This window comes from Apteryx mantelli, chromosome 4 (genome assembly GCF_036417845.1).
Source record: "Apteryx mantelli isolate bAptMan1 chromosome 4, bAptMan1.hap1, whole genome shotgun sequence".
Classification (NCBI taxonomy): Eukaryota; Metazoa; Chordata; class Aves; order Apterygiformes; family Apterygidae; genus Apteryx; species Apteryx mantelli.
Window position 1 is genome coordinate 34544008 of NC_089981.1, and position 25603 is coordinate 34569610.

The following is a 25603-nucleotide window of genomic DNA, read 5'->3' on the forward strand; positions in this document are numbered from 1 at the left end:
AGCGATTTCTTGGAAAACATCACTATGCTTACAGATACTCCAACAAACTAGATTTGACATCGTTTCTGACACTTGTATCTCCTACAAAAGGCAGTATTCATGGGAATGGTAAGCAGCATTTACAACTCTGCAACATTATTCCCCAAAGTACTTCCTGACTCATGTTCATTTGAAAGAATTTTCAGTTCTCAGGAAAATTACAGAGTGTCTTGTTGTAAAGGACTCTGCTTGCAACATCCATGTACATCCAAACAGGATTCTGTTTCTTATAGAATATTACAGAAACAGAAAGTGTTTTCTATATAGAAAGATTAAACAGCATTAGGTAGATGAAATTTATGTGGATCTGTAACACGCCATGGTCCTCAAAAATATTCAGTTATGAAAAACTATTTTAATTAAATATCATTGTATAACGATAGTGGCACAATTTTAAGAGGAATAGAAAAGTAGATTTTTAGGATGTTATAAAATATGTGCTCCTCTTCATCATCTTTTGCAAGCATGAAAATTTATGCTATGATTTTTAATATCACTTTAGTAGTATTAAAATGGTGTTTTTAATAATTTTACTAGTGAAAACTTCTCATATTTGGATGTGTCAAGTAACACTTGTTAATTTTGAAAAAAATATTCCTAAAATGGGAATGCAATATTCTTCACAGTGACATAAACTCTAGATTGTGATTTTTGTTGGTGGCTTTGTGTTGTGTTGGCTGGTCATCTTTTTGCTCTGGCAAAATACTTTAACTTATGTAGGTTCCAAGCTTCAGCTGGGAATTGTGGGAATCAGGATCCTTTAATTTCATTTCCAGCTCCTTCACCACATAAAAGTGTATCTATTTAAGTACATCATCTATTCAAGATAAAAGTATATCTGTTCAAGGTTGTATTTGTCATCCTGAACCTAAGTTAACCATTTGTAAAATGCAGTGATGCATTAAGATGATGCTTATTCAAACCAAATAAGACTCTGAATGCTATATGCATACACTATTAACTACTTTTTGTTTTCCTAAGAAGACTCTCTCTCTTAATGTAGGAATGCTGTTTAGCATTTGTGCCCTGCTCACATCAACTCTAGATAGGACAACTTGCCTTATGCTTTAGACGTAGAGAAATAAATACGGCCGGTCAGATGCTCAGCCTGTGTGACATGGCATTGTCCCATTGAAATCAACAGTGCTGTACCGTCTTGCACTTAACTGCAGATTTGACAAAATGTCTTCAGGCAGGTAATTTTTATAAATTGTTACAGGAGGCCAACAGCTTGAAGCTTGCTTAAGTCTTACAAAACAGATTGGACGAAGTACAGCTAAGCAATATCTACTTTTGTATGTACCTACCTACATTAGGGAAAAGTAAAAGAGTAATAATAACTGTTCTTACATCTCGTCATCCTATTCATTTTTATCATAAACAATAAACTGAATCTTGAAGTTAAAGGGACAAAGGATTGTATTATATTTTCACAGGTCAAGTTTCTATTGATGTAACTGAAACAATGGTAGTTTCATTCATTGACAGAATATAGATAATACCCCTCCATTATAGATAGATTCCTCTATATTTTTATTTTGAGTATCTTTATTCTGGATTAGTGTGTTTTCCGCTGTATGTTAGAAGGGATTACCTCTCTTCTATTTCATAGGCATTATTTAGTCTATCAACACCACCTTCAGGAAGGTAAGAATTAACTTTCTTATCCCAAATTTTAATTGTAAACTGTAACAATTATAGGCAAAAAATGATTGCTGAACAGAGAAAGATATACAACGCAGATGAAACAGTATTTTGAAATGAGAAATTATTTTCCTTATGTGATGAAAATAAATCAGTCATTCTGTATTTAATGTAGGAATTTCTGAGAACTTTTTCTATGGCAAAGAACAGTGCTGTGAAATTTCAGTCTGTTTTTACTTTTTACATTCCTGAATGAAAAAAAAAGTGAGCATAAACCACTGTCTCACATACAGTCTTGGTATGTTGTGATTGTGGTGTTGTGGGTTCGATTTTTTTCTAAAAATAACATAAAATACATGATGTTCTTTTATATTTTATTATTCATAATCTTCTCTGAATGGAACTTTGTCCTAATTCAAGTGCCACTAAAATAAAGGTTAGCTTCTCTGACTGTATATAACTTCAGTGGAAAAAGCTTTTATAAATTACCTTATTGTTTCACAGGCCTTGGAGAGTGCTGTTGTGGATGGCAATGAGTGTGACTCATCTGGCTCTAGAGCTGGAAATGTAATATTAAAGAAAATAAATAACAAGACTGAAAAGAGCATTAAATGAGGAAATGAGGCACGAATGCGTGAGACAGAGGTTAGTCTACTGCATGTAAGTAGATACCACCTAATTACTGGGGAAGCAGAACTTAGTGAAAACTGCAGGAACGTGAATGAGCTAGAACACTCTAGGATATGGGTGACTTCTCAAATCTAGCAATTTCCCTTAGATTTAATTTCCACCAGCAGGCTGCTATCTTATTGCTATTCTGCACTATACAGAATGATAGTTAGAACATCGGAATCTTGGAGGGAAATGCATTATGATTGTTAATGTACTGATTTGTATTGCTTACATATTTGTTACTAAGATGGGATTTTTTTTTTGTGTACATAAGTAAAGTAGCTCATCACATTCAGATTTCCAAACTTAAGTTTTGGGTTGTGTTTTTTTTTAACTTATTGTAGGATTTTGTAATGCAAACTTCTAACATGCATGGCCTGAAAATTACAACTTAAAAATCAGTTGCATGAAGAACTGAAGTGAGAGCTAGTTATGCAAACAAGACAGTGCCCACTGGACCTCACTTAGCAGAAGCTGGACAACCTTCCTTACCCAGCAAGAGCATCACTATCCTCACTTTTACCCCAACTGTGTGCATTACTGCTGGGGAGTCCAAATATTTCCTTGCTCACCACTTACTACATATAATTTTTCTAGAACTTTTATTCAGTTATAGAAGGCAAAAAAAGCTTCTTCCTGATCTGTAAAGGCAGCTAAGAGTGAATTCAGTGTCCAAATTTGCTTTTTTATTTCACTTGAAAAATGAATGTACCCTTGACTGGTGCAGGGATACTTTGCCTTTACTATATCAGGTATATTTATTTTGTTAGGTTAAAAACAAAAAAAACCCCTTCCCCCTACTGTATGCAAAAATTGTTTAGACAGGATGAATGTATTAAACTATACCGGCAATAAATGTATTATATTATATCTGTAGTAAATGAGTAATTAGGATATTTGGGCATGCTCTTGATATAAAAAGGTGTGCTAATATTCATAAAAGCTTAGAGATTTGGCAATGCCAAAGAGAGGTAAAATAAACAAAACTTAGATAGTGATATCTGTCTTTCAAAATTCAAGGCTTGCATATCCAAGAAAGCAAAGGATGTAGAATGAAATTGTTGTGGAACCTTGTTAACAGGTTGCATCAACAAAATACTCAAAGATTAATAGGGGTGCACTCATTAACATTTTGCTGTTTGCTCTTTGAGCAAATGGTTTTTACTTGTAGAGCCAAACACTATTTTGCAGTTCATTTTATGGTACTGTGATAAGGACACTACCATATGCACCTGTTGGGAAAACGAAGTATAAAAACTGCATGATAAATTCATTGATTGTATGTATTACTGTATTAATTATATATTAACACATTTACATTCTATTTATTTTTATCAAAATAGAATATATAGAGAGAGCTTTTTTCCCACAAGTTAGATTTTGAAGGAAGGGAGAATGATACAGTTCTAACGGTTATGAATCTAAATATTATGTCTCAGGTCTTAGGACAGTCTTCATGGCAAGGCAGAGGCTGTTGGGCCATTCCATAGATGGAGAAAAACTAGAAGCTGCAGGTCTCTAGCCCTGCTCTCTTTTTTCCAAAGTTCATGCCCACACTAGTCATCTGCCAAATATCCAAACATATACATGAGGTTGTATAACTTACTCTGAGACTTGCCAAAGCCGTCAGTGATACCCATAATATAGTGGAGTGAGCAGAGGTTAGTGCAGCTAGATCATGCACAGATCTGTAAACTGGTCTGTTTAGCTCCATTCTTGTGAAAGGCACAACTACCATAGCTGGTACTGTAACACGAAGGCCTTGGTTATAACTGGAAGGAGAGGATGGTGCCTTTTCTAAATCTGGAGTAGGCTGCTTTTCCCATCTAATTTTTTTCAAGATGAGCTGTTTGGCACTTAATGCGCTTTTCAAAGCTCCTTCATATCAGCTATTGGAGTATTACTAAATCTGGGCCATTGACAGATAAAAAGACTAAGATCTGGTAGTATTTGTTACTTGTGTTGTACAAGAAGGTTCATTTCTTGTATATACAAAATATATGAAATATAAATAAAGCAAGATAATCCAGTGTTTTGATTCAGACTCTTTTAAATGAAATGTACCATTCAAAAACTAAAGAACTGAATAAATGAGATTCCTTAATGCCTGGTCCAGACTGTAACCTGGAAACTAAATTTAGAGAAGCCAAAGGAAAAGACATTTTTTACTAAAGTCTTGATAGTGGTTTAGAAAATATTGTTTGTAAAGCAAAGTGATATATTTATAGTTTGGAGTTGAGTATTCTCAGAAAAAGCACTGTTAGAGGGAAAGTGGATGAGCTTAGACAGTCTGGGGGTTGGACAGAGCAAGAATGTAGTGGCAGCTCCCCCTCTCCCTGCCCCCTTATAGGCCCAGTATTCTAACTATCTGAATGGTGAATATAAAAAAAACTCTTCACAGCTCAATTCTGGAGGAGAGTTTAGGTTTCACACTCCCTACTGTAGTTTACGGTAGACTGGTGGCAGTTCTTCCTACCTTCTTATCCCTCAGGACAAATTTTTATAAACAGGGATAGAGTCAGGTGAAAGGATGGCTCAAGCCCAACACTCACGTTGTGGAGGGTTCTTGCATCATCTGGCATTATCAACTCTTTCTCCATGCCATAAGCATCTTCCACCATCTTGGACTTCCAGATGAGAATCTACTGAACAGGGGGAAGGAAAAACAGAAGAAAGAGTGCAGTGAATTATAAGCCCCTTTATTATTACATCATGTAAGCATATGACTTTTTTTTTTTTTTTTTTTTAATTCCTGCTGAGGTCCTGACATCAGGGTACAGTGGCCCATAGGTAATCCACTGTACAGCTTAAGCAAGAGACTGATACAGTCAAATGTAAATTTAACAGTCTTGATTTGTCCAGTTATAAAAATGACAGAAACAACTCAAAGGTGAAATAATAGATATAAATAAGCAAATTTTGCATACAAGAAAGGTAGGTATTACTCCAGCATGTCTTTCCACTTGGGAAAATGAGGAATTGATAACCATTTTAAAAAGCACGACATTCCCAATTTAGATAGGCACTAAGAAATTGCACTAAGCTATCTTTACCAACTTTTACAAATACCTTTCATCACAAAGCCCCATTCCTTGTTAAGGTGCCATAATACACAGCAGATAACAGAGGACCCTTAAAAGTTTCTATGTTTCCTGGTACATTACCTGCCATTTTTTAATTTCACCCCTTCCTCCCTGAACTACAAAATAGAAGGCAAATGTATTCTGACCACCCCAGACTTGATCTTTCTTCCCAGAAAATAAACTGTGACTCAGCAGTAGTATAGGTTACAGCTATATTTTTTTTCTTCTTAAAACACTGACTACAGTTAACAAATCAAACTTGAATGCAGTGTCTTTATCCCAAAAAAGAATGTATCTATTCTTATGGATTTTGCCTGAAGTGTTGTCACCTATAAAAGCATAATATTCTAATAGAATGTAAGTGCCAGGTCGGTCTTGACTCTGGTTCATAACTGTGCGTGTTCTTCAGGTCTTTTCTCCCTCTGTTTCATACAGCAAATATTCTTTCTTGTGTTTGGTAAGCAAAACATTTGTCTTGTTAGTGGTAAACAGACCTCGTGATATAAATATTGCGTACAAACGTGAACTGATCCACATATTCTGAAACAGGCATTTGAAAGTTGCAGTTAGTCTCTTCTAACGAAAGATGGCAGTGCACAGTTTACTTCAAAACTGTGATGTCCATCAACAAAATGAAGTACTCCTAAAACAGCTCCTTGTCTTTGTCTAGAATCTGCACATTGAGATCAATAGTTGTTATTACTGATTAGCTAACAAGTTGGCCATAGATCTTTAAAAATATATATGTTTCAACGGGAAGTCCCAACTTAAAAAACTAAGAGCAAATAACTCACAAAATAGTCATGCAATTTTAGTAACGCTAACAACCTCTTAGAGCCCAATTTAGACTTAAATTTTTTCTATGAAAGCTGTTTTGCAACAAATAGGAAATGGAAGGAAAATAGTTTCCAGGATTCTCTAAGATTTGTCTTATTGTATACAGTATATATTAACCATTCAGATATTATTTCATATGCCTATTCATCAAAGTATGCCTTTTTCCTGAAAGTTTCTGCTTATGTTATACCTTTACCACAAAGCAGAGATTTTACATATATTTGAACTTTTTCTATTGCTTTATATCAAATTAGGTAGCTTTATATTTTAGGGCTTTGCTGAATTTAGGTATGAGTAATAATCCCATGAAATTAAGAGAAGCAATGTCTAGAATTTCTTCAGTGTAAAATATGGTACTGCCAACACACACACAAAAATTACAAAAGAAATGTGCAGTAGATCTATGATGCAGATCACAATTTCTATCCATTACCATGCCTTAAACTTAAAAGAAAGTCAAAACAGAACAAAACAGTAATAATCATGGTATTAAGAATATGCAAGAGTGAGAAATCAGTTTAGATAACACTGAGGGAAAAAAAAAGAAATACCTCAACATAATACAAAAATAAACAAAATCATGCATTTGGGGGCATTTTCTTATTCTAATAAGATCTAGGTATAAAATATATAATGGTAAGAGTTTAGCCTGAATGACATCATCAAGAACTGAAATTTCCCAAGTCACCCATAATATTTTATGTTCAGTGAAGCAAAAGAGGTTCAGATAGGTTTGGATAAAAAGTACAATTTTCTTTGATTGGGGGGGAAGGGTCACCCTGTCTTTTTTTGTGAATGGTGGGGAAATTTCTGCATCTCAGAACATTTCAGGTATTCTTTCTGCTTGCTTGCTTAACTTTGTTTACTTGCTTACAAACAAAAAGTTTGCTTTACAAACTTGCTTGCTTTGGGCTAGGTTTTTTCTAAAAATACAGTCATGTGTGCCATGAAAATGCCCTTCTTGCTCTTTTACAATCCTTTCTATACTATTTCCCTCCAAAACAAAGAACTACCCCCCTACCCCCCGCAAAAAAAAGTGCTAACACAACATTTCTCTATTTTTTATGAAGTTTCTTCTACATGTGAGCAATGTTTGTACTGACAGGAATTATTTCATTCTGCTCAAGAGAAACTATTCAGATCATTGTGAAACCCCAGAAAATCTCCCACAGTTGCTGACGGTTGCCATTTTGAATGTGATCAACAACAGTAATAGAATGTTTAAGAAGAAAAAAAAAGTCATAACAAATTCAACTTAAAGCTGTAATTCAAACAAAAATTTGGAATTTTATGACAATGACATAAACAATTCAGACAAGCAAATAATGCAATTTCTGAAAACAGCCCCACTATTTGTAGCGGTGTCCCTACTTCTTTCATGTAGTTCACTAGGTCAGTCTTACCAGCAAATAGGACAATGATGCATTGCTAAACACTCATCATTATCCTCACTGGAAGAAGGAAAACTGCATTTTCACAGGTCTAGGCACATTTGCACAGCAAGAAATCACCTTACCTCATTAAAAATACATTACTGCTTTGTTTATCTGTTTAGAAAGATGGTTTTTAATGAGATTCATCTTAAATTACTGTATTGAGAGAAGCAGCGTATTAGATAGTACACATGGATTTCAGTCATATTTTCAGTGCAGTAAATCAAAAAAAAACTTCGAGTCAAACAAAAAAAATCATAATACACTAAAAATTAGGATTTAAAAATCATCATCTTATGCCTTTTATTCCCCTTTGTGTGTATTGACCTTGTTCTAATATGCCAGTCTTGGAGCTGGCAATTCGTCCAAGTTTATAAAGCGGATCTTCATTAAATTTTGTATTTTTACACTATTTTTTTTGCCTTATCCTGTGTCCTACATTGATTTGCAAACAGCTTTGCCCCAGAGTTTTCTCCATTCCTGTCCTAGAACTATTTGCCCTTACTGTGCTCTGCCCTGCATCACTGGCGGGCTGCCTGGCTCTGCACGCTCCTGTCGCGGCAGCATTTGCTGGAGCTGGAAATGAAAAGGAGGCGCGTACCAAAGGGACGCTTCAGTAAACAGTCTTCCCAAAGAGCTGAACTTTCTGCTCCCTCATTACTTGTGGAGAACTCTGCAGATTCCTGTCACAACCCCAGCTGGCAGCTCTTTCCCAGGGGTAACCAAACAGTTCAGCTCAGGAAATTCCTGTAATTGCATTATATTTCAGGTGCTGACAACATTCATTCATCGCCACATTCTTTTGAAAGTAAAGACAAAGTAATACACAGTAATATAACAGAGCTGGTGGGAGAGGGATTGACTTTTATGCTTGATGCAAAAGTGTAACAAAATGAGTTCTGTTTGACAATAAATGGTAATCAACCACATTGCAAACTTCCCCACCATGACTTAAAAATGTATTTGATTCTTAATGCTACTACTGTCTGTCTGCTACATCAGCAAGTAAAATGGTAGGTCAGTTATATGAGATGACACGGGTTGTGGATGTCTTATCAAATACTGAGTCTTTCACACAGGGTATCAGAACAGACAATGATATATAGAATTAAAAATATTTTAAGATTTCCACAGGTCTTCCTTTTTAAGATACTAATTTGGATGTGCTGTAAATGTACAACTACTGTTAAACTTTCATTCATAAAAAAGATATTTTTAATACAATGTGTGATCATTAAGGTTTTTCAGGTAAAGGATGTTTTATTTTTATACTTTCTGCAAAAATACCACATATTAGAATTTTGAGAAAATCTTTCAGACCATTCTTGTTTCAGAATATTTAATTGTCAACCAAGATACCTCACCATATGTCTAAAAAGATAATTATGTATTCCTTAAGACCTCCCCCACACCCATATGCTAAAAGGCTAAACACAATAAAATGTAACAGAAAACAGATTTCAGAGTATAGTATTCCTGTTGTATGGCCAAATTCTTTAAAATAAAGACTATAAGCTCTTATCTTCAATTCCACTTGTATGTTAATATATTGTTTTCAAAGTCTACTGTGGATAATTAAGAATCTTGAATAAGAGATGGTTAGAAACCCTGGTTTTGTCAGTTTAAAGACTTCTGCTGCTTGTCATAAGATTCATTACTCTGTTAATGAAAAATAACTTCTTTGAAACATGAGCTATGCCTTCTTTTATGCTGACAGGGTATCAAACTTGTGGGCAGAATAGGGAAAAAAGTAATTATTCTCAAGAAACACTGCGTAGTAGTGTGATCTTCCACTAATCCCTTCTCTGTGAGAAAGATTTATCACAAATATTTGTTAAGTCATCAGAGAAGACTCATTTTAAGCTCTTCTCTCCTATACTGCTGCCCCTTAAATCCTTAAGAGCTGTCTCTCTCATTTGGCTTGGCAAGCACCTACTCCTCTTCCTCCCACCACATGTTTTGGCTTGAACACAATTTGGCTTGAAACAACACAATTGTTTCTCTCAACAGAATGAGATTGCTGCATGGTCTTGCCCTTCCCTGATACTTCCTGACCCTACCACTGGAACCAATTTTTATTTGTTTTACTCCTCCCTCTCTTTCACTCCTGTTAAATTCAACCTTCACACATGATCTAGGTACCAAAATTAATTAAAGGGCTTACCTGTCCAGGACATAAAGGAGTATTTAGCTGCCCAAGTCCAAAACCACTGCTTAGTTGTTGACATCAGCTCCTGGAAGTGCTTAAACTCAAAAGGTTTAAAGTGCATGCGATGCTCATTGTATCTTGGCTCATAGCAAATCTGAAAGGGAATAAACTTGGCCTCTACTGTGTGTTCCTTCGCTTGTGTAGGCATTTGTATTACAGAGTCATTGGATAAAAAGTGAAACCAAGGATAAAAATCCAAGACTCCCACTGCCAGGAGAATGTCCTGACCAGTAGCTATTATAATATTGTTAAATAAATGGGTAAATTCTGCTCCAGTCTCTGATAAGTGAGGGTTGTAGGCACTTACCTTCAATTTTAACTACACCTGAATATATAGGTTTTGGAACATGTTGTGAAACAGTCAAGAGTCTAATAAGAGATTGTCCAAAAAAAAAAAAAAAAGAAAAGAAAAAAAATGTTTATAAGTTCATGAAAACTTCCTTGGGGTGATAAAAATTAAGATCAAAGCTGTTTAATGTCAAACATAGTAGTATTTCTATTAAAACTGTTTCGTTATAAGATTACTGATCACTCAAAACTGTTCATCAATAGAGGAGAATAGAACAGTTTTCAAGCTCAGATTAATTTAATGTAGCTAAGAGTTTCTTTGGTACTACTTAATTGTTTCAGCGTTTATTTCAAACAGCATGTATTTAACATTCTTGGAAATAGATCAGAAATGCTCCCTTCTATTAATAGTGTAACACTTTTAAAATAGTATGAAAAAGTAAATATAGTCTTCTTCCATCTGTGTTTATTTTATAAATGGCAAAAAAAGTAATGTAGAATAGAAGTGCAGTATTTAGATTACAATATGCAAAAATTTGTTTCATTTTAATTTCTGGTGTTAACTTGCACCAGGTGTTTTTCTCCGTTTCCATTAAATACATGAGTTATATTCATAATATCTTGCAAAATAAGGCAGCTTTAAGAGTTTGGGAGTCTCAACAAATTACTTGATTCTGATTTCCGTGAGATCAAGGAGAACCATGACCCTGATTCTCATGCCTCCTCAAGCTTTACATCATTGTGATTCAAAAATAATATTATATCCTAAACTTACACTTTTAAAATGCCATCAGATCTACCTTCCTTTCTTTAGTTTTATCTTATGTCTCCTTTTGTATCCCTAAATTTAAAGACTTGAGTTAGAAGACCTATATAAGAAAGAAAAGACAAAACATCCAGTTGCTACTTTGTAGGGGTTTCACAAAATTATTCCTGTAGTTTTGAAGCTTTTTGACAGCCTGTGGGTTTAAAGATCTAAGAATCTAAAGGATCCACTGGAAAACAAAACAGTTATCAAATGCAACTCTATTAGTTTTCTCTCTCTGCTTTGGCAGTATCATTTCCCCTAACATTCTGGCTATACCTCACAAACCTGGCTCCCTCCGAGCAAGAAAAAAATCAGTTTTTATTATTCTAGCATAGCCTTTAAAATGAGGGACATACTACATAGATTGTCTCCTACCCAACCTGCTTTTTTGGAGCCTAATTTCTGTATGGAACTGAATGTGCCCTTTCTCTAAATAAATTGCACCTCAAATACAGCCTTTTTTATGAAGTAATCCCCCATATGTTTACTTCTATAGGTACTATTTTAATAACTTCATGCCAAACTGCAGTCAAAAATATGCTGTATAACTCATGTGAAAACAGCCACATAGTCTTAATGTTTGTACCATCTCACATCTGGTCTTCCTTTCTCTACATCTAGTCTGTCCGGGTGCCTATTTCAATTTTTAGTGCTGTCTGCCTTCTGCTTCTCCTTCTAGATGTTCTATAGTGTTGGCAATTTGCTTATCTGCTTACGTGGTCAGTTTGTATAGTTGGTGCAAATGTAGGATCAGTGGTTCTTTAATCTCTCGGGGAGAAAAAGAAGAGTAAGATCAAAAGTTAAACACATTCAGAGTAGAGACTGGACTAGAAAACCGTAATGGACGTTCTGATCTGGGATTCTCTGATGTAGATGTGACTGAGAAGTAGCGATGATGTTAGCCTTGCAACCTGTTTCAGAACTTAACATACATCTTACATGTAAAGATGAAATCATGTTAAAGGTCCTATCCTATCTCCATGATAATTTTATTATCTGAGTTCCCTGATTCTCTAGCTATATGACTCAAAACCAATCTTTTTCTCCTCTTATACTTCCCCCATCTTATGGGAAACATATTGTGTAGTTTTCTTTTACACTGTCTTTCATTTAACTAACACCTGTTTCTAATTTTAGTGGTTAGGATTATAAATTACTAATAAAAAAAACTTAAGCAGATGTGAATTTCCTCCTCATGGTGAGATGGCAAACCTGGCCCAGACATGGAATAATAAAACTCCAACTGTGGCAATGGCCGTTCTTTTCTGACTGGTCCTTCTGATGTTTATAAGAGATGTTTTTGATATTTATTTATACTCTCTTTTACCCTTATTCACAGTACACATTTCTGAAGAAGCAAAGGTTAAATTTGCTCCCATCTGTACTAAGCAGTTTCTTTGTATTTGAATGGCTTATAAATAAAATTCAAAAAATACTTCAGTCAATGACATACGACATGAGTTTTAAAAGTTCTGTGCAATATCTTCAAACATTTCAGTTAAGTAAAATTCATACTCTAATATCTCTTATTCTTTTCTTTCCCTGCTCCTTTCCCTTTTTTCTGTTGAATATAATAGAATAAAAGATAATTATTTTTTCTGTTTTCCAGGTTGTTTTATATGTTATTCTGTAGTATTTCAGAAGTTTAGAAATACTTCAGTTAGTTAAAAAATGGGGAATATGGCTATATAGATATAGAGATCTAACTCATTAGTCCTCTTAAATTGCCCAAGAGTTAAACTACTCAGTTGTGCAAGGATATGCTCAATTTGCAGTAGTAGGCTGAACAGTATAGAAAAGTTGTCAAGTTCATATCTGGCATCTAATTTATTAATTTTGATGAAACAGCTATTCATAAAATAAAAATAAGTGGGTTTTCATTACAATTATGTTAAGGAAAAAAAGCTTAATTACTTTTGGATGGGATTCAGAAATACCAAAACACCTCAGACAATTCCCGAAGAATGGATCAGGGCTATCCAAATGAATAGCTGATCAGTGAATATAACATGATTAATATGCAGCATCTTCTGTGGGAATATTTGCTATCTTAAAGAAAGAATTAAAGAAATATCCAGATACCATGTTAATTAGCAGCAAATAAATGTTTCCAGTCCTGATGTTTATTTAATCATATGATAAAAAGAATGGCTATATTAGTGCTTAGTAAAATCAAAATGGTTTTCATAAGGTTTGAATATAGTAATTTCCCTATATCTCTTTTGTCCTACGGTAGTAAAATGATACTGAAAACCCAAACTTGAGAGGAAATTTGGGTGATTATTTTTGCTGTGATGGCCAAATGAAATAAGAATAATGACTATAGATATACGAAAGTCCATGCATGTAAGGACAAAGAGGAAATTCTCTTCTTCAATAACAGTTACATTTTGTCTAGTACAGTTAGGTCATGCTTGTTAAGAAAATCAGGTCAAATGTTTTCAGTTAAATGTTATAATAATTTACCTTGTTATCATGACCTTTCTTTAGGGAAGTCCTGTGAATGCTCTGGAAATGAACAAAACAATAATCAAAGGGTTAATGCTGAGGTGGATCCGAGTTCAGTGCATCTTTTCCACAGATTGCCTATATAACCTTAGACAAGTCCTTCTATCTAGTTCAGATCTCTCTCTGTAAAATTGACAAAAAAATGATATTTTTGACAAAGCTGGTTTTGTTCTGTTCTTTGAATAACCACACTGATCAGGACCCTCACTGGAAATGTTTTGTACTGGAATTACAACAGATTTCTTTTCCAGTGATTAGTCTATAATAGTAAGACACACTTCAATACATTTGGGGGGAGGTAAATAACATGAAAGAATGGGTTTAAGGTTTGTTTGGATCTTCCCCCACCCCAGTTTAAAAAAATATCAAAGAGAATGACAGTTAGTAAATACGGGGTTACTATGTTTAATCTACATTCCAGAGTATTAGCGTTCTCTTTCTGCTACTCTGCCATTATTCACCTGCACATACATCAAAATGATGAAACAAGTGCTTACAATACAGTTTCTTTCTGCCTTCAAATATTATGCTAGCTCACATCTGCAATGCTGTAACAACCACCCAATGTAATTAAAATTTTGTGTTGGGTGGAACTCCTTTTCATGAACCAATTACAAATGTCAGCAACTGGAGTTTTGTCTATCTCAAGATGTTATGTGATTCAGCCTCAAAATTATGATTTAAAGCAAAAGAAGTATCTTTTTATAATCCATAAGAATTGATTTTCAAAGTATATTCTTATTTCAAAAGCTCCCAAAGTCAAAATTTGAATTCAGTTTCCCTCTCAATATGTAGATTAAGTAGCTACCGTAATAGACAAAATACTGTAACATAAGTAACATGTGCCTTTGAACAAAGGGGGGGGGGGTCACTGAAAAGTTATTACAGACTCTTCTTCTGAGGTAGTCTCCACAGAATAGCATTTTCCTTCGTTGGGCCAACGCAAGAACATTTGTGTCTCTGATCACAAAACTGAACTTTGCACATTTTTGGATGAGGAAATTTAACTGAATTTCTTAGGGAGATGGATAAAAATCCCTGAAAGATGCTGATAGTTTTGCTAATATTATGAATCACTCTGGTTTTGATTTGCTCTTACCCTTTTTTTCTAATGTAATGACCATCCACTCAATTCTTGGAAAGAACTGGATTTGTCTGGGAGTTAGACTAGTTATTCACCTCTTTGATAGTAAGATTCAGACAGTTACTGGAGAATGGGAGTTTTTTTCTTCTACTTGATTAATTCCACTGAGAACTCCCCTATTGCTTTTTGGCTAGGTGCTACCATACTGCTCTCTGTTTAGTTGAGAATCAGCCTTCAAGTTGTGTGCAGCAGACAGGTGGACCATTCTAAGTGCCACATGAATCACAGGCCTTCATTTGACCACAACATTTTTAGGTATACTTTTAAAAAATGTCGGATTTAGAAACCTTTCATTTGACATTTATCTGAACAACCATAATTTAACTGTATATAAATGTCAAATGAGAATAAAACTTTATTCTTATCTGTATAAATATCAAATGAATGGTTGTTTCCTCTGATATTTAGGGTTCTGAAAGGGTAGAGGTCAAGTGAGGTGCCTTCCCTCACAAAGATTAATGGAGGTGATGAACAGGGATATTGCAAAACTCTAAAGAGATAGCTCTCATCTATACACTGGGGTTTGTTGCCCTGAGCAGCTCAAGTTAGTGACTCAGGGACAGAATCCTTCTGAGGCATCTTTACTCTCACCCTACAAAACATTTAATTCCTGCCTCCTTCCCCAAATGCTGGTTGTCTATGACTGTCAGTGTTTAGTATTTTTGTTCATTTGGCTTTGCCCTGTGAAGAAATATTCCACTTGTACCTCTTAAAAATTAGTAAAGCTTGCTTCCTTTTATTTCTTCTCCTCCAAATTTTGCTCAAATACCTATCATGAGGGATGATGTAATGAAAAACGCATGCACTGCTGTTTTTCAGGGGCTCGGTAATTACTGTAAGCATTTTCTGAGAATTTCTCCTTGTTTTTCAGTTTGGTATTTTTTTCTGGAAGAGAAAAAATAAAAATAAAAATGCAGTATAGCCTCTTGCATTCCACAGGGTAATGTGTATGGAAGTTTCCAGTGAAATCAATAGCCGTTTGTACCCTCTGTCTGTTTCCACTTAGATCCTAATCCTCTAAAAGTATTTAGGTGCCTGCTTCTCACAGACATAATTCGTCACTATATAGCCAAGGTACAGTTCTACAGCTCTGCCTAACATTCCCTCTGCAACCTTCTTTTATCCGTATGTTAATGTTTGCCTCTTTCAGGGTCATAAAAATTAAGGGGATATCCTGCATGACTGGCTGCGTAACTCCAACTCTTATTTGATTGTGAGTTGAAGAGGTACCTTATCGCTTACAGTTCCTTTCATAAACCTCTTCTATATTAAGCTTTACTATTGGATCGGAAGGTTGTTGCAATAACAATGGTCCCTCTTTGCCTGAACCTACTGATACTAAGTTATTACAATAATACTTACTCATTAAAAGAATAACGACACACCATTACATTACTGCAGTCAATGCATTACAAGGTCACCACTTTACAAGTCCCCCATTTAAGCACAAGAGAGATTCTCAAACCGATTGTTTTGCTGCCACCTCCCCATGTAAATGCTTCTGCAGCCCTGAGCATTCTCCTGCAGTATCTCCTGCAGTATAGTTTTGTCAGCAGGTGTGTGTAGACTTCATGCTGCTGCAGTGCTCAGTGAACTGTCTCAGGCCTAAGGTCCTGAGGGATCCTCACCTGCTTGTTTCTAGACCCTGTCTTTCGCCTTGGGTGACTTGCAACAGATCAGCGCATCAGGATCACAGGGGCTGACTGGCTGGTAGTGGTGTGAATGCCTGTACAATTTATCTCACAGCTGTGTGGCTGAAACATCATCTGGGGACATTTGCTCTCCTTATTGCTCCAGATTTGGGTATTCCACTCTCCAGGTGAGCACTCAAATCACTAAGCCATTAGTTATTTTATAATATGTCTCATTCTCACACTTGTTTGAATGAGCAATGCAAAACACTCAAAAATGACATATATTTTAATAAGGGAAATATAGATATAGAAGAAAATGTCCAGATTCTATTTACCCCTTGTACTGAGAACCATAACATTTGCACTTTGTCAAACCTGTTTAGCTTTTCCTCAGGTATCACTAGAACAGAATTATACAAGCAAAGTTTTGGTTAGCAACCAAATGACTGCTAACAGTAATCTAAAATTACTACATTAATGACTACAAGATCACAAGAATTTTCCAAAACTTGTCCTTTGACATCTGAAAAGATCCAAAAGTCAGTTTGCCCATAAATAAGACCAAACTGCATTAGATCTCTCAGCTCGGAAACCCCTAAATTACCATATGTGTTAATAAACCAAGCAAACAGATTCTCTATCTGAAAACATAAAAGAGCTCCTGACATGTTTGAATTTCCCTCGATACAATCTTTTTAAATGCAGACATAAACATCCACATCATAAATACTTCCTGTCCATAGCCATCACTAAAATGCTAAGTAGAAAACAAAGCAAAAGGATAGTTGTTTAGAAATGCATACAGTATTCCCATATAGATCCTAAATGAAATACATTGGTGGCATGCCTAGCATGATTATTAAGCTGGAAATGCTGAAATTCACAATTCCAAATGCTGATTCTCTTATATACTGCAAGTGGAGATGGTAAAATTTAAATACAATAAGAAATGCTATATTAGAACATCTGCTTCATGTACATTATCATCCTGGAATGATACAATTACATGTCTAAGAGAAAGCAGAAATTAGGAAAAGGGCTGCTATGTCATCTCAGTTCCTACCATAACTCCAAACAAACAAACAAAAAATCCTGGCAGGTAAATCACAGTGCAGGAAGAAAAAAATCCCAGCCTTCAACAAGAATTAAAAAAAATAAAAAATACTTGAAGGCTGAGGGGAACACTTGTTGCATGCCCTGGGTAGCAGTCATTTCACTTATCCATTACAGTATCTTAGAAGAATGCTTCTAATGTGAAAAGCCTTCCATAAAAGCCAAATTCTGATGGACTGCAATGACTGAATATAATTTCTTCCTTGGCAGTTTCTTAGGATTAGAACTGGGAAACAAATACCTCAGGCCCTTCCCTTCTGTCATTTCTTTCTTTGCCATTCTCTCAATGGAAGTAGAATTGCCAGGGACTTCATTGTCAGGAAAAGTGTGAGGCCCTATTCAGAGTCTAAGTGTCCCTCTTCTCTTGAGAGCTGTAAGCTGTGCCTGGGATTTGCCTGCAGCCACGAACTGCGTCTTTGGTTTAGAGCACTCCTTGTCCAGGTGGCTGGCTTGGGAGAATCCATCCTCAGATAACCAGCTATCCCCAGGTTAACCTGGGCATTAAACTGAGCAAAGGATTCCACTAGGTGACAGGACATTTAAAATTAGATTTTGTAATGCTGACTAGAGATACCCAAATCTTTGTGTTTTCTTCTCTTGGTCCTTTATATAAAAATAATTGTTTTCTGTCTCAATTTCACTGAAATTTCACTACTGCACATGCAAGGGAGTTTAGATTGGATTCATATAGTTAGAGAATATCTCATGTTACTATTTTCAAGTAAGGAGTGAGTAAGGATGACATAGAAGGGTCTAGATATGGGCTTGCATCTCTTCTTTCCCATAAGATATAGTCAATTCAACTTCTTTTTCTATTCAACTCTGCAAACATAGGAAGATGTGTAAAATGAACAAAGTATGTGTATATAAGCGTGATGGGTAAAGAGTGTTGATGTTGAACCTGAAATGAAACTAAGGGAAGCATATGATGTGTGAAACATATGGCAATGCATATGTATGAAGTTTGGATCAAGATATGCATCACAAAATAGTAATAGGTTTTTATTCTGGGAGGAGAGAGTGATAAAGCAAAGGGGAATAAGAACTTCACACTAAAAACAAGAGAAGCTGGAATCTCCTTCCTCTTTGCTATTTGGCATTTCCTCTTGAGAGAAGCGGAGGAAGTATTTAAATATTTTATAACCTTCATTATTGGAACATACATCTCTCTATTACATTTTTGGAAGCATGTGTTCTATTTGAAATCAATATAGTTGTATAAATATTTTTAGGAGATCATTATTCTCTGTATGTAGGTGGAGAAGAACATCGAATTAGCGAGATCCTGCTTTCGTGAGTAACAGAGCAGCTGGCATTATCCCTCCTTTCCCTCCGCCTCCCTGGTGAAGGGAAAACACCTCTTATTCTCCACTTTAATTCCCAGAATAAAATAAGAAATGGTTTTGGCTTCTCTCTTTTTATCTGCTTCTCCAGGTGATATTGAAATCACATCTGCCATGTTTGCAACTCTTTTATCAAGTCCTAGGGAAAACGTACAGGAAGTAAAAAGGAATGGAATGGTAGTGCCACAAAACTGTAGAAAATAGATGTGGAAAAAGATCTTCTAGTCTGCTTTCCTGCCCAAATGTCTGTCTGACTTGTTCTTAAAGACTGTCAGTGATGGAGACTCAAAATGTCATCTTATCTTCTGTACCCTTTACACATAAGCATGCCAGTTCACCTACTTACCAGAAGGAGTCCTCTTTATCTGAAATTCAAAGAAAGCTACTCAAGATCATTATTTGGAAAAGGTTTCAAAGACTTGTTTTCCCCTGCTGTATACAGAGATGTGGCAATAGAAGAACAGATAGCAGCAGATCCTATGGCTCTATTTTATCCAACTGAAGCCTTGAATTCTTCAAATACTTTTTTTCTATTTCATAAATTTTTTTAGACATTTAATAAAGTTTAAACTTCATAAGGCTCAGAGGCCTGTTCTGTTCACCTCTCAAGTGTACTGTCTCTCCCTGACTGCATGCTTTGTTTGCGTATTTTAAAAGAACCAGATTTGACGGAACAGCACTAAACTATTGTACCTGAAAATCTGGCCCAACATTTTCCCTGAGAAACCAGCACAGAAAGATGACTTCATCTGTTCAAAAAGTATGACCTCTTTCTCTTATGGTTACTCATCAGTAACAGAATAGCACAGTCATTTAAATCTGACCAGAAAAAAAGACATTGTCATCATTCAGAAAAGGTTTGAGTCTAGGTGAAAGTGAAAGTAGAATATAAACAAGCCATAAAGCAGATGCGATTATTTTATTCTGTTCAGCAAGCTAATTTTACTTGGAGATTGTGACATGGAAGTATCCATGTTAAGCTGATCATGGTTGACATTGCAGTATATTTTGTAATTACTCCTGTTATAACTCAAAGCATTTGGAGTTTCTTCTCAAGGCTAACTCAACATGATTCAGACAAGTAGTGATAACCAGGAAATCCTAAAGATACTTGAGCTCTTGATTCTAAACCCACTAAATAGATTTATCTGTCATTTAACAGACTGTAAACTATTTTGCTATTTCTTATTCATCTGCCATCAAAGCTTTATGTTGAAATTTAAACATAAATTAAATTTAGAACTGGATTAGACCATTAGAAAAAATGTATAAAGTTAAATTTTTGCTTTATGCATCTAGTTTGTTTTTTAGAAAGCTATTGACCAGCTACATTCAGAAGCACGAATCTCAATTTTGAATGGCCTGCATGCTTTGGAGGAATTTGGAGGAGTATGGGGACCATATGCAAATTTTTAATCTGGAATAATGTTTGGGATTTTGAACGATGACATATTCACTGCTGTTTGAATTATGTGCTGGGATAGTAGCCATGGCAATCGGCAGATAGTGAACTGTGTTAACAACCACTCTGAAGAGTCTCTAATGCTTGTGTATTTGTAAATCCTTTCTGAATCCCTATCTTGTCACAATCAACAAACATTAAAATTGAGGGGATTCAAATTAAATAATCATCTTTGACTTCTCTTACTCTTCTTTCTAGCTTACTGGGCAAATATGTAGTTCTCATTCCTTATGTCTTTCTAGCTTTCTTACTGTAACTAATCTGGCTGTTCCTGCTGTCTCTTCCTTCCATTATGTCTTCTCCTGGGTAGAAAAAATGAAAAACAAAAAAAACCCAACCAAGCACCAAAACACACAGAAAAAACTGCTACAACACATAAACCTACATTTGTTCATTTGTTTCCACGATGCATCTCTTTTTGAACTTGCAATCTTAAGTTGTCTAGAGAAAAGGAACATTTCTTTTTACATATTTGTATAGCTCCCAGCACAATAGGAATTAGACACTGATTAAACCCTAATGTCATATAAATACTTCATCATCATCGTCATCCATACAAAACAAATACATTTACTGAACAGTAAGCATACTGAATAAGCAACAACATTTAATAAATCTTCTGCCTTTTACTTCACTAATGACAGCTATGTTAAAATAAAGTGACACTGATGTAAATCTGGAATGATTATTATTTGGAATGACTATTATTTTTAGTGGTGCTAATCCAGATTGATACAGATGTTAACTGAGAACAAAAAAGTTTAGAATCCATAGGAAAACAATAGAATAAATGTGTGTTAGATATACACATTTATTTTACCCAGGCTGCAAAATACACTTGAGGCAATTCTCTAGAACATGAAGCTCACTGATAATCCGATATGGCAATATACTTTAATTTTAGAATAGTTATTTACTGCCTTTCTGCAGATGCACATGTTAATTAAGTTGATTTTGATTAATATATTACTTATAAACCCACAGTACTAAACAGTCATGAACTGGAAAGGCCTAATTCCTTGAGATTTTGATTCCAAACTATTTATCAGATTTGGCTACAGGAAAGAACTGACTGCATGTGGGAGGAGGAAAGTGTCACTTTCTGGTCATTTGAATCCAATTACGAAATATGTACACGTAGAACATTCCAAAATAGCATAGCTGTTGCTGTGACTGCATGCCACTTTTTTCTCCATATCATTGGTTTTAGAAACATTACACAAAATAAATTGCATCAGCCTTTTGTTTCTTTTTCTGTCCTTTTTTAAGGCAGCCTAGGAAGTTCCTGATAGAGTTGAGATGGAGCAATAAGTACATATTTTCCTGAGTGTCCCACAGACACGTAAGTCATTTGGTTCATAGGTGGGTGGTCTTTGACTTATTCAGCTAGCTCTGTTATAGACTCTCTAACACAACCAACCCAATTAGATAGATGCACAGTATGGTCTTTACAAAATATCATTCAGCCATGTATCCCTGCAACAAGCAATTACAAGCCGACTTAGGGCATTGATTTATTTCTCATTGCCCTACCAATTTAATGACCTTATGATTTATACTGATTATGGAAGTCTCTTCTTGGCAAGCAAAGTAATTATACATCAATCTTAAATTCTTTAAGGGAAGAAAATGTTTATTTTCTGTCTACATAATAAGTTTTATGTCATTTTTAATGTCATGACACCCACATGCACTGAAGATATATGTAGCGACTGCTGTCTCACAGAATGTCAATTGAAAATGCAATTTGACAACAGCATAGTTTCTATTGTCTGAATATTTGGCATTATATAATGAAGATGGTTAAATCCTCTGGAAACTCTTACATTATCCTAGTACAAGAAAATGGACAAGTTTTGTGGTCCAATTATGAGGCCCTACAGAAAACTCAGTAAAATAGTGGACTTTGTTTGAGTACATTTAAATATCAACTATACAAATAGAAGATGGGGAATGACAGGATGGATCGTGCCTCAGCTCAAAGGGATGAAGCACATGACCTCTCACTGTCCCTTCTGCCACTGTTTTTCTATGATTGCTTGATTTGGAGTAAGGACTCCAGCTCTGTTAGTTTGCTTGTTTATTTATTTTGAAAGGAAATAGATTTAATTCAACTGTTAATAGGAAAAATCTAGATTCAATTCCATTATTCACTAGACCAAAATGTTCTATATGATCTTCTGGAAAGGTTACAGTATTCTGGATCTTCTTTATTTTTAGCTGAAGAACTCTATAAATTGAAAGGTTCTTAAAACCTGAAGACCAAAGAAAGGCTAACATTCAAGGAAACTAAGTTTGACAGATGTGCCAGTGAGGTCCCCAAAGTTGACTCCTTTTCCCTACTCCTCAAAGATCAGTCACAAACATTAGATCCAGTCCCTGCTGCCACCTTACTGCTTATTTCCATCTTTTTCATTATTTCCTCCTAGTCTTTGCAGGTTGATTGAAATGCATGCTGTGTTTTAACCTTTGTGATTTAATACCCATGGCATAGCAGTTATGTAAGAGGAAGAACTCCCTTGCGCACATTTTGAGCTTGATGGGAAGATTCACAATTCATAAGAGCTACTATGGATGGACATGATGGCTCAAGTTGGGCACAGGAATGAAGAGAGTGAGGTTCCAATATGGTCTGTATTAGTGGTGTACATGAAATCAGCATCAGTGATACAGAAGAAATACTAGTATTATTCTTGTCATACATTCCAGTTACTGGAAATTATAAAAGGAAACTCTTCCACTGCTCAAGAGCATAATGTCAAGGGATTCTGGATTTTACAGCCATGCACCTGCACTTTGCCCATGAAAAAATGTTCATTAATTGGGCATGGATATGGTTTTCATATTTGGGGAGTTACTTTATTTCTGAGCCTTTCATTCTCTACTCTAACAGCTCAAAACCAAGACCCATCAGAGACAAAATTCACACAGAGTAAGATACTGTAGAAATTTAACAAAGACAAAATGCCATCCTCTGCAACTCAGGGAACAGTGCTAACTCAGTGCAAGAACGGCTGATTTAAACTTTCACATTGGACTTCTGGTGTTAAAGAAGTGAAGAAAGAAAAAAACTAGACAAGCCAACAAATACTCCCCAAAATCTCCTGTTAAATGTTTCTCTTAAAGTTAATGCCAACAGAAATGACATGTCACATGCTCCTTGTTAGTCCTTCTGAAAAGGAAAATCTTCATGCTATCTTAATGCAACACTACTTGTCATTGGACTGACCTGGTACAGAGATGATGAGAACTGAATGAGTCCCCTCCACACCTTTCATTGCATAGCAAAACTTCTTTTTCTTCCAAAGAGCTTTAGCACATTATTTTTTTTCCCTAAACAAAAGTTGTTTTTAACTGGGAATGAGACCAACCCAAAATTTCGAATTTAACCCACTTTCTCTCCTCAGGGAAATCACTGAGGTAGAGCGGAAGACCAGCCTTGAATGTTTTTTCTCACATTCTCAACACTAACCCATTGAAATAGCTAAACAACTCCAAATTTTGGAGATGACATGTCATCTATGACATGGAATATGACATGATCTCTGAATACTGTAGCTTAGCTCCTCAGCAGGATCATGTGCAATTTAATGGAACACTTCTAGTTCATGCAAACTAAGAATATTGTCCATTTACAGACAATAGTACATCTTTAGCTATGTAACAAAAGAGATCATAGAAGTCTATGAAACATAAAGGACCCGTCTTCCCCTTTCCCAACTGCTAGCCCTATATGAATATAATTGCTGAATTTTTGATGGAATCACTACCTATTTATCATAAGTATTTCCCAGCCTAGAGTGACATGTACAATTAACCTACAAGAACTACAAACTTCCACCATGCTAATGAAACTTCCCTGTATTTTGCAGCATGAATGCTGTAAGGCTTATCTCTAGATTTTCTCTGAATGAATAAATATACACGAGTGTATATTTCATTTTTTTGCCTTTATCATTTCCTTTTCCTGTACCAGAAACAAATTCCCAGTATCTCCCTGTGCCAGTTTGATTATCTGAACATTATGAGGCCATAGTGAGGACTCTGCCCCAATTCTTGTGCCCTTACATTACATCTTCTTGCACCAGGGAATTAAGTGAATGGGAATCTATTTTGGTGTTTATGAAGGGGAATTAAAGAGAGCTAAGAACCAATGTCTGTCTACAAGGCCAACTGGAGTGGATTGATTTGGATCCGCACTGCTCAAGGCTAGACCCTCTGGGGGTAGATCCACCTCCAGAGCACCCAGCTTTTGGACCTGGATACCTTCTGAGGTGCCCCTTTGGCCCTAATACATTATCATTATTGTGTATTTTTTAAATTTCAAAGTGTCTGTAATAATGCAATAGCTGTGTTGCAGTCCATCAGGTGATTTTATAGCACAAAGCTGAGGCTGTGGAAAGGATCAAGGGCATGAGGGGGCATTTGAGGGTGCTAGACATTCTGAGGGAGTTTTCTTAAAAGATTGTGTAGGCAGAGGAAGCTAAATTTGATGCACTCTCATTCATCCTGCTTTTTGAGAGCACTCCAACTTCCAACTTTGGAAGTGACCCAAAGTAAAGCCAGGGACCCAGGTGGATAATCAGAGATCCAGTGCTTGAACCTGCTTCCTGGCCATCATTAGCAGTTCAGATATACCCTGTATAACTGGATCTAAAATACAGGTAACACATTTGAATTCAGCAGTTTTTACTTCCTATGTATTTCCTCAACATATACTGAGAAACAATATCCAGCTCTTAGAAAATATTGCAGTATTAGGAACAACAGCTTTGAATCAGGCCCAGAGTATAGAAACGGATACAAGACTACAAATAATTGGGGACTGGAACATAAAAATAGAAGCATTGCCAATCAGGTTCAATTTTATGGAATTAAATGTCATCAACTTATATAGAAACTTTGAGTAGATTAGTTTGTCATTCATGTAAAATTCTTGATTTTAGATGTTTCATTTAGTATTGAGCAATATAATTTTAAAGCATGGAAAAATCAATATAAAACAGAGGAAACTGACAGATTGTAAGCCAAGATGTTAATGGGGAATCTTATTAATTGGATTTTTTTCCAGTGTAGTCTGATGAATTCATTTTAATGTTTATTGCATTGACTCAAAAAATTTAACATTGAAAATTTGAAAAAAAAATGAAAAACTGAAAATTTCTGAGGTTGCTTGATAAACTTGCATTTTAACACAACTAAATGCAAGATGATGCATGCAGGAGCTTATATTGTAGGCCTCATTCACGGAATGCATGAAGATGTCTTTAAAGATGTGAATCTATAAAAGGCATCTGGGGTTATCATTACTCCCAAAAGTGATGCTTGGCTAAGATATCTAATTTAATCCTGACATTCATAAAATGAAGAGCACTGATTAGGATCG

The 25603-nt window shown here is 35.5% G+C and overlaps 1 long non-coding RNA gene across 1 annotated transcript; it reads right to left on the reverse strand.

Moving 5' to 3' along the window:
* Positions 1 to 2187: 2187 nt before the first annotated feature.
* Positions 2188 to 9934, reverse strand: LOC106498223 (uncharacterized). Its single transcript, XR_001294926.1, has 3 exons — positions 9873 to 9934; positions 4908 to 5000; positions 2188 to 2242 (listed from the first exon to the last, which is right to left on the reverse strand). It is a non-coding gene; the product is annotated as an uncharacterized lncRNA (long non-coding RNA).
* Positions 9935 to 25603: the final 15669 nt, after the last annotated feature.